The following is an 8,874-nucleotide window of genomic DNA, read 5'->3' on the forward strand; positions in this document are numbered from 1 at the left end:
AGAGACCTGCAACAGAATGTTGCAGTGTGTCCCCACAATTTAAGCATTTCTTTGTTGAGAGATGCACCAGCCTCAAATAGGAGGCTTGTAGTGCTGTTCAGGCCTTTGGGCAGGTAGTTGAAGAATGGGAAAAGAAAAAAGGACAGCTTTTTTTCTTTCCCAACTTTGCTGAAGGGGGGGGGGTTGTTGCAACAAAAAGGTCCCAATTCCTGTTTACCACTCCAGTTTGCCCTCCCCTAGTGATTTTCTACTCAGCCAAGCTTTAATATTGGAAGTGAGCTCAGGTGGGAGGAAAGTGCTGGAGGGTGGAGAACATATGGGGAGGCAACCAACAGTTGAAGGGAAAGTTTAGCTCCCCTCATGTGCCCCTTTCGCTGTAAAAATTGGACTCCAGCCCAGCTTGGTATGTGATTGGTGCTGACCAAAGTTTAAAGAGGACTGCCACTCTCTTATCTAGTTTGTTCTGCAGACACCATAGCTCAGGTGCGGAGAATCTCTTTCATTCTGCAGCCCAAATTCATTTTTGGAGATATTCTCAGGGGCCACATTCTAGTGGTAGGTTGCCCAAACACAACATATCTCCCTTCCACAAAGAGTGCACAAACGCTAAAAGAGAGAACCTTGACAAAACATGGCAAATAAAACCTTCTGAACAAAACAATAGGCTGTGCAGAGAGTGGGTGTGGGGTGAATATGGTAATTCCCATTAGTCACACAGGAAACAGCAAGAAGACTGCAGAAAACACAATGCAGGTGTTCTTTCCTGGAGGGATCAAACAACGTTAATGTGTTTTTGTTAAAAACAAAAACAATAACAGAAGCAGCCATCCAGCTTGTGGTCTCCAACAGAAGACTGTCCTCAACCCATTCTTCTCCACTAGTTTTCCATCTCGAAATCACCTTCCTTTTGGAAGTGTGGGTACAATTCAGCAATCAGTAAAGAGAAAAGAAAAAGGCTGATGCATCTGCATGGAAAGGGAATAGAAAGAGGACCTCCAAGCTTCCTAGACCTCTGATCTATGCTGACCTTCCTTCCCATGGTAGACTGACCTGAGGCTTGTTTAACCCCAGCTAAATGTGCATATTCGCATTTCAGGACACATGACGCAGCTGTCCATTTGCCGTAGTGCCAGGTGTTTAATGTGATAATGAGCATATTCGTAGTGGCAATTTACCGCAACTTTTGGATCACGGTCGAGTTTGCACCGGGTTATGGTTATGTGTCTTTGGGGGAGTTAAATCGCATTTTGACATGTGGGTGGAGCTTTGAGGGTAGGACAACGTGATTGGCTGATCGGCTGCCTCATTCCTTCATGCAGTTTTCAGCTTATTAAAACAAAGAGAGAGGAACAGGCATCCTCCTCTGCAGCCTCGTTCCTTTCCCACCCCCCGCTTCCAGTTTGTCTGTTATATGAATCTGCGGAGCTCCACATATAAAATTTATAGCTTCCATTGCCTCTACTCTGTAGCATCTAATCTGTGCATATGCACACTATAAAAAAAATCAGGAAATAAATCGCTGTTGCTGCTGCAGCATGATGCTCTTTACCTACATTAGAATCGATAAAAATTCAGGTTTATTTTTAATGAGGAGCAATCCCATTGTCATATAGATGGGGGCCTGATAATCTTAGGATGGCTGACCCTACTTTCTCCTTCTTTATATTCTTGGCTCTCAGACAGGAGGTGTTTGGCCTGTTCAGACAACACGCTGAGTCATGATTAGGCAGCTAACCCTTTTGCAGCAAATGGTTAGTGAATGTGTTTAAATCATGGTTATCTAGCCATCATGGAATGGTGGGTCCAGACAACACATTGTCATGGTTCACATGACACACTAAGCCATAATGTTTAGCTCAAAATGCTTAATCACTATGGATTAGCATGTCGTCTGAACATGGTCACAGTGCGCCTCTCCCTTTGGATCAAGGTGGGGAACAACATTAGTACAACAATACAATACAAATCAAATGCATAAAATTAAAAGAGCATATAAAACCAATATAATATTTTTAAAAAACTATGATCAAGACATCTTAAAATTCTTGGTTCAAAATTCATCTAGGTAGACCTGCCAGAAGAGGCTAGTCTTTATAGCTATCTTAAACTCAGAGAGAGAGTTAAGTTGATGAATCTCCTCCAGCAGGCCATTCCACAGTCTGGGGGTAACAGAAGAAAACATCCTCTGGGTAACAGTTGTCAGCCTAGTTTTGGATGACTGAAGTAAGTTCTCTCTAGATGGCCTGAGTGTGCAGGGCGGATTGTACGGGACAAGGCAATCCCGCAGGTAACCTGGACACAAACCATGTAGGGCTTTAGAGGTAATGACCAACACTTTGTACTTTGTCCAGAAACTAATTGGGAGCAAGTAGAATGATTTTAATGTTGGGGTAATATGCTCACCCCCAGATGTACCAGTGACCAACCTGGCTGCCATATTTTGAACTAATTGAAGTTTCCAAACTAGGTACAAAGGTAGCCCTATGTACAGTTATGTAGCCACCATAGTTAGGAATGATTCACACTACATGCTAAGCCAAATTGTTTACCTCAAAATGCTTAACCACTGTGGCTTAGTGTGTCATCTGAACAGGGTCATCCTTTTGGGGCTCCTTCCATCCTGAGTTGGGGACCCTCCTATCCAATATGTATTTCCTTGAATAAATGCAATTTTTCTTATTCCTTTGATCCAGGGTCTCCAATGTGATTTGTCCAGGGTAAAGCATGCCCCTTCAGCTAGGATTTCACAGAGCTCAGCCTCATCAGGTTCTTGCTGTTCTGTTAACCCTCCCCCCAGTTGCCTCTTCCCCACCCATCCCCACTCACACTGGGCCAAAACCAAGCTGGGGCACAATTTCAGCAGAGGAAAAAAGGGACATGGTGTTCATCCCCTCACAATGTTGAGTGATTTCAGCTGAAGTGCTTTAGGCAGAAAAAGAAAGGATCAGGAGAATCTACAAGTAATGAATGTCACATGTAGTTTAACTTGAAGTTTTAGGTGAGCCACAGAAGAATCAGCTGATAGACAGTTGGCCTTTTGCTGCTGATGTTCAGCTGAAATAAAGGCATATGCTGCAGCAACCTTGCAGAAGTTAAGTAGGTCTGAAACTGGTATTTCTGTAGATGGAAGACTGCCTGGGAATAAGGTGTGTTCCATCATGGAAGAAAGGAAAGATATATCTATAGATAAGACAGATAGACAGTGACATCAGTGACATTCGAGTTCATCTAACATCGCTATGGCCTCCTGCTGCTGTCCCACAATAGTGACAATCTCTTTACACGGGGAGAAAGAGGAAGCAGCAATGACCACGCAGCCCATTGATGGTCTCTTTTTATTGTGCTGCTTTTCCTGCACACCACAGGAAATGGTGGCACATTCTATTTTTTAAAAAATGGATTAATAGGAGTCTATTTTGCAATGGAAAAAACAAGCGGAAGAAGCGGGAGGCATGTGAGAGGTGGACAATGTTGTCTAAAGGATGCGTGAACATCCGTGACTGGGCAGTAGCGAACGAGCAATGAAACACTCGTCTGACGACACTCATAGATATACACATAGAGATATCAAATACTAATACTTTTCTGTGGCTTTTTAATCTCCTCATAAATGTGGAATATTTTCCCATTGTCATTTGTCAGAGATGGGATGAAATTCAAAACCACACGACGTTCATGCTTCCTACAGCTCAAGAAAGGCGTTGAAGTTGGCAAGTCCTCATGTTGAAGACCTATTATCGGAAACCTGTGAGATCCAAGAAAACACCACATCATCCTGAAGAGTATTCTCATTGGCATGAAGTGCAGTGAAAGAGGAGATGTGTGGGATGATGAGACTGTGGTATTTAACCAAAGAGTCTCCATTCCCAGCCAATACAGGAGGACTCCCACTATCGTCATTCCACCCGTCCGCCCACCCCCAGAAGTAATTGCTATGCGGCTAAACTCCTTTATTTTTTCATGTTGATGTCAAGTGAGGCTCTCTTGTTTGACAGTACAGTGACACTACAGTCTACCGCTGAGTAAGTCACTGAGGGTGCAATGCTGTGCATGTTTAGACAGAAAAAAATCATAGAATTTGCAGCATTCCCCAGTCAGCTATGCAGGCTGGGAAATATTGGGAGTTCTGTGATTTTTTTTTCTTCTGCACCCTAAATCACTTCCATTTGATGCAGGGTTAGTTCACCACGTTTGATTTAATTTGTCATGGTATCTCTGTTGCATATGGGTCATTTGTAGCTAATAATCCCGTGTCCGTACACCCTTGGGTCATTAGGGCAGCAAGATGTCCCAACCACTGTATTACGGTGGTTTCAAAAATATATATCACAAACCACTCTTTCAAACCAGGAGGAATGGGCAATGAATGATCATTCCACTGTCAAACTATTTCTGTGCTGTTTGCTTCTCATCACGTGGTAATCATCAGAACATGGAGTAGTTTAAGGCAGTGTCCGTGTGCTGAAGGGTTTTCAATCACCCAAGACATGATCAGAGACAGTTTGGCTAAACACTATCCCTCTGCCCTTGTCGTAGTTATGAAGCCTGTCTCCAAATGTCAGTGCATCTTTTGACCAGCATTTCTGTTGGCAAGATAGCAAGTGCCTCTTCCACTTTAGTCCCTCAAGAGGTTATTAGTGGTATTGGAAAATATGGTTATGGAGAAGGGTGACTCAACTCTGTGGTTTGTGGAGGTAGACTTAGAGGTTTGGTTCTTATTCTAAATCTTTGTCTTGACTGTTTAACTCTAGGCTATCACCAGATCATAGCAGAATGGCCTCACTAACCATTAGGGTGGCCACTTGTGCATCACCCAAAAGAGGACAAAAGAGGACACCAATCTCCATAAAAGCTGCCCATGCTAATGTATATGCATAGATGCACATTTAGAAATAATTGCTACAATTTAATAGAAATACAAAATTCCCACCACAGTTGGGAAACCAGAGACCAGGAGCATCATCAGACAAGCGTTTTATACCATGCTCCTTATGGCCACTTATGGATGTTCATGGATCCTTTTGTTTTGTCTTTGTTTACTTCATCTTTCTTCAGCGTCTGAAGAAAGAGGAAGCTGCTCATCCCTATTGTGGGACAGAAGCACGATTCAAAGTGACAGGAGGAGAACATCACACACACACACACACACACACACACACACACACACACACACACACTGCCCCATCTGACTTGTGTGCCTGCTCAGTCTTGCTGTCCAGGTGCAAACAGTCAATGGGAAACTTCAAGGCCAGGTTCTTCACCTAGTGCTTGAAAGTAAATCACATGCATTTTCTGAGTAATCGTTCCGACAACACTATAAGGCAAGTCAACGTTATTAGGGTCATGCAAGATACATAATAATCACACCAGGACAGGACAGACCTTGAGCTTTCATGAGCAGTCGGGAACGATTCCGCCCTGAGCTGTAGCCCCTTTGTCCTTCCCACCCACCCCTGCTGCATTAATGGCAATCGCCATTAACGCAGAGGGGGAAAATACCTTTCAGTCTGGGGGGTTTCTTGCAGTCACTCCTGACAATGGCCTAGTTCAGACTATCTAGCGGTGCATATTGGTTCATATCAGACAGCAGCCTGGGGTGAGATGGCGGGTCGTGATCAGCTTGTTTGAACTGGCCTAACACATACATCCCTTGCTCCATTTCATACCTGCGGTAAGATTATCACAGTGTCTAGACGTGTTGATTCTGTATCTCAAAAATGCTGCTTTGAACTTGCTGTTCAAACAGCGAGTTCCCAACTACTCCACGCCTTCCCAACTACTCCATCAACTGGAGCGGGGAGGGGGGGCGGTGTCTTTTGAGGACATCATAGTGCAGCTTTCTGTATTTTAGCATGAGATGGCTACGGCCGGCAACCGTAGGAGGACCACTGAGGGTTTCTGGGCCACACGGTGGTTTGCTGTTTTGAATGTGGTTTTCTAGACAAGAAAGAATGGGAATTAAACTCACCAGTGTACATAACAAGCCTCTTTAAAAAGTTGTCTGTATAATTATCTACGTACACTACTGGGACAGTGGCTGGGGAGGCACCTTCTGCTCACGAGCACGTTAGCATAACCACAAGATCTTCTTACATCCTGTTTTGTTTTTTCCTCTGGCTTCTATGACTGAAATTTCTTCACATTCTTTATGCCAAGAGGCCAACCAATACAGCTGTTCTACTTCTTTTGTAGCAATGCAGCTCCTTCTATAATACCTATGTCTAGGCCAGTTCCCCTTGTACTGATTTTGCATAGAAGAATTGCAAGTATGTGACACTGAAAGCAGGGGTGGACAACTTCTATGACCTCCTCCAGCTGATTTGGCCTACGACTCCTATTACCCTAGCCAACAATGGGGGTTGATGGATGTTGTAGGCCAAACAGCTGGAGGACCAAATGTTGTCCAACCCCTGGTGTAGACAAGCCCCTCTCATGAAGCATATACTTTCTGAAGTTTAATTTGCCTATTAATCATCACATTTCACTCTATGCTAAGACCGGATTTCCTATGACCTTAGTGTTCGGAGACTTGGACCCAGTCTACATGTTATCGCTGCCATCTCAAATGATACCACATGAAAGTTATTATCATGTGGTACATCATTCATGTGGAAGAGTTCATCACATGGCAATGACATCCAGTGGAATGGATTGACAGCATACAATAGTACATGAAAGCCAAGAGGACTGATTATTAACTAATGACAAGGAGGAAAATTGGTTTTGACTCTTCTTGGGGATAATGAACATTCTTCAGATCTTTAAACTTCAGGAAATGTCCAAAATTTCTGAATCATCATAGGTTCAGGTAAATGGAAGTGCTGGTGTGTTAGGTATGGAGGTCAGACTCAAACGATAGGTTCAGATAATTAAGATTTAATTAAGAGAGAGCTTTTGTTTACTATATTCAGTGCAGACAAACATCAGCAGAGAATTGTTGTACAATGATTAGCTAACGGTTCCAGGTAACAATAAAGAAGATGTGGGTTGTTGTCTTTTGTTTTGTTTGAATGTGTGCCTGGTTGCTGGTTGTTTTTCAGGGTGGGGTGTGTGAGAGTGTGTGTTTTGCAGTGCCAGTTCCAAGCACGGTAGAATCTATTCTCAGCTGTGCCGATTCTACTCATGCATCTGTGCCAGAATCCCATAGTAGGTTGTTCAACTTTGCAGCTCTGGTGTTGATTCAGGGCAATTAAGAGTGGAAAATAAAGTTCTGGGACGAAAAAAGGAAATTAACGTGAGACAAAATGAACCACAAAGAACATGTGAGCAAACTTCTAAGTCGCAACAGGCCATTTTTAAGGACAAAGACCCCTTTGCTTTAGAGCCATTGGTAACACTGCATATCAATTCCCTTGGTTGAACAACCCTTGGATGTTCCCCTGCCAGCACACATTGCTCTGGTAACTCTGAGCTTCAGAGATGGTGGCGGAACAGGACATGGAGAACAAGACTTGCCTTTGACCTTGGGCCAGTCTCAGATGGGGGCATTCAGTAGTATCTCTGCTCTGCAGCACCCCTCAAACTCAAATCCCTTCCTGAGACAATGCGGCAACTGTCTGATGGCGGTAACAATCTTCCAGTCTGGAAAGGGTGAGCCAAGAGTGAGGGAAGCCTCTTGGCACAGCTTGGAGGAAACGAATCAGTGAGAAGGATCATAGTCTTCGGCCATAACGCCTTCCCTCTCTGCTCTCCAACATTATGAGAGCAACAAGCACTTCAGTTAAAGCCACTCAACTCTACACCACATGCCCCACAAAGGTAAGGCCCTGGAGTCCGTTAACAGGTTATACTTCATGCACTCTGCTTTAAAAAAACAACCACAAAACTTCAAGCCTTTCTATAGAAGCAGCACTTCCTGCAGTCTTCCACAAGAATATATCCAGGTGTAGTCCTCAATGGGCATGGATTGGGCTCTGCTACCTTAACATTCCCCCAATGTGTGAATATTACAAGGCCTTTGAGCAGTTGCTGCCTAATATCCTAATCAGGGATTTTCCTCTTGTGAATGGCTTTCCAGTTCGGTCATAACTTTTTCCAATGGTGTGCCTTCACGGGACTGTGATTTCTTTTGCTCTAACAGCAACATACCAAAACATGGCCCCTGATACAGTAATGACATGAGAGATAGGGAGCTTGTTACATTTTCTCTTCCTTTTACTACTAGTAAACAATATCATTTTGCTGATCAAGTCAATATCCTGTGCAGAAAATGTTCTCATCTCATTGGCTTTGCCAATCCAATGTTCTCCTTGATCGCTTGTCTCCTTCCCAGCCCTGCAGCTCTTGTTCTTCTCCTTGGCATTTCATGTAAGCCCGAAGGCAAACATTTATTTTGAATCCCTCTCTTTTGTACGATGACTGGCATCATAACAAATAATAATAAGGTTTAAGACAAAGCTCATTACTCAAAGTCTCTCTTCACAGGCGCTTCTGTGAAAACATTTCGCTTTTCTAAAAAGTTGATGTCTGAACCTGCACCTCTTGTTGCACGTGCGTTCAAGTTGGATTGTCTGTCATGGTCCCAAAACTAAACTTTGGCAGAGGCATACCATTGCTTTTAAGGATGTGGGAAGTGGGCCAAGGTAGGCTCCACTTCCCATAGTGCACAATGTTCATTTATTGAATCCAATCATCGCCTCAGGTCACACAAATTTATAGCACAAAATGTAAGAACCTGAAAAACCTCGTTTACCTGAGGCAAAAATGAAATAAATGCATACAAAATGCATAGTCTTTTTCAAACTGCCTTAAAAAATTTTAAAAGAGGTTGGACTCGATGGCCTTATAGGCCCCTTCCAACTCTACTATTCTATGATCTGTTCCAACATTTGCACGTTTACATCCATCCTATATGTTCCTTACAAACACCTGAAA

This window comes from Elgaria multicarinata, chromosome 9 (genome assembly GCF_023053635.1).
Source record: "Elgaria multicarinata webbii isolate HBS135686 ecotype San Diego chromosome 9, rElgMul1.1.pri, whole genome shotgun sequence".
NCBI classification, from domain to species: domain Eukaryota; kingdom Metazoa; phylum Chordata; class Lepidosauria; order Squamata; family Anguidae; genus Elgaria; species Elgaria multicarinata.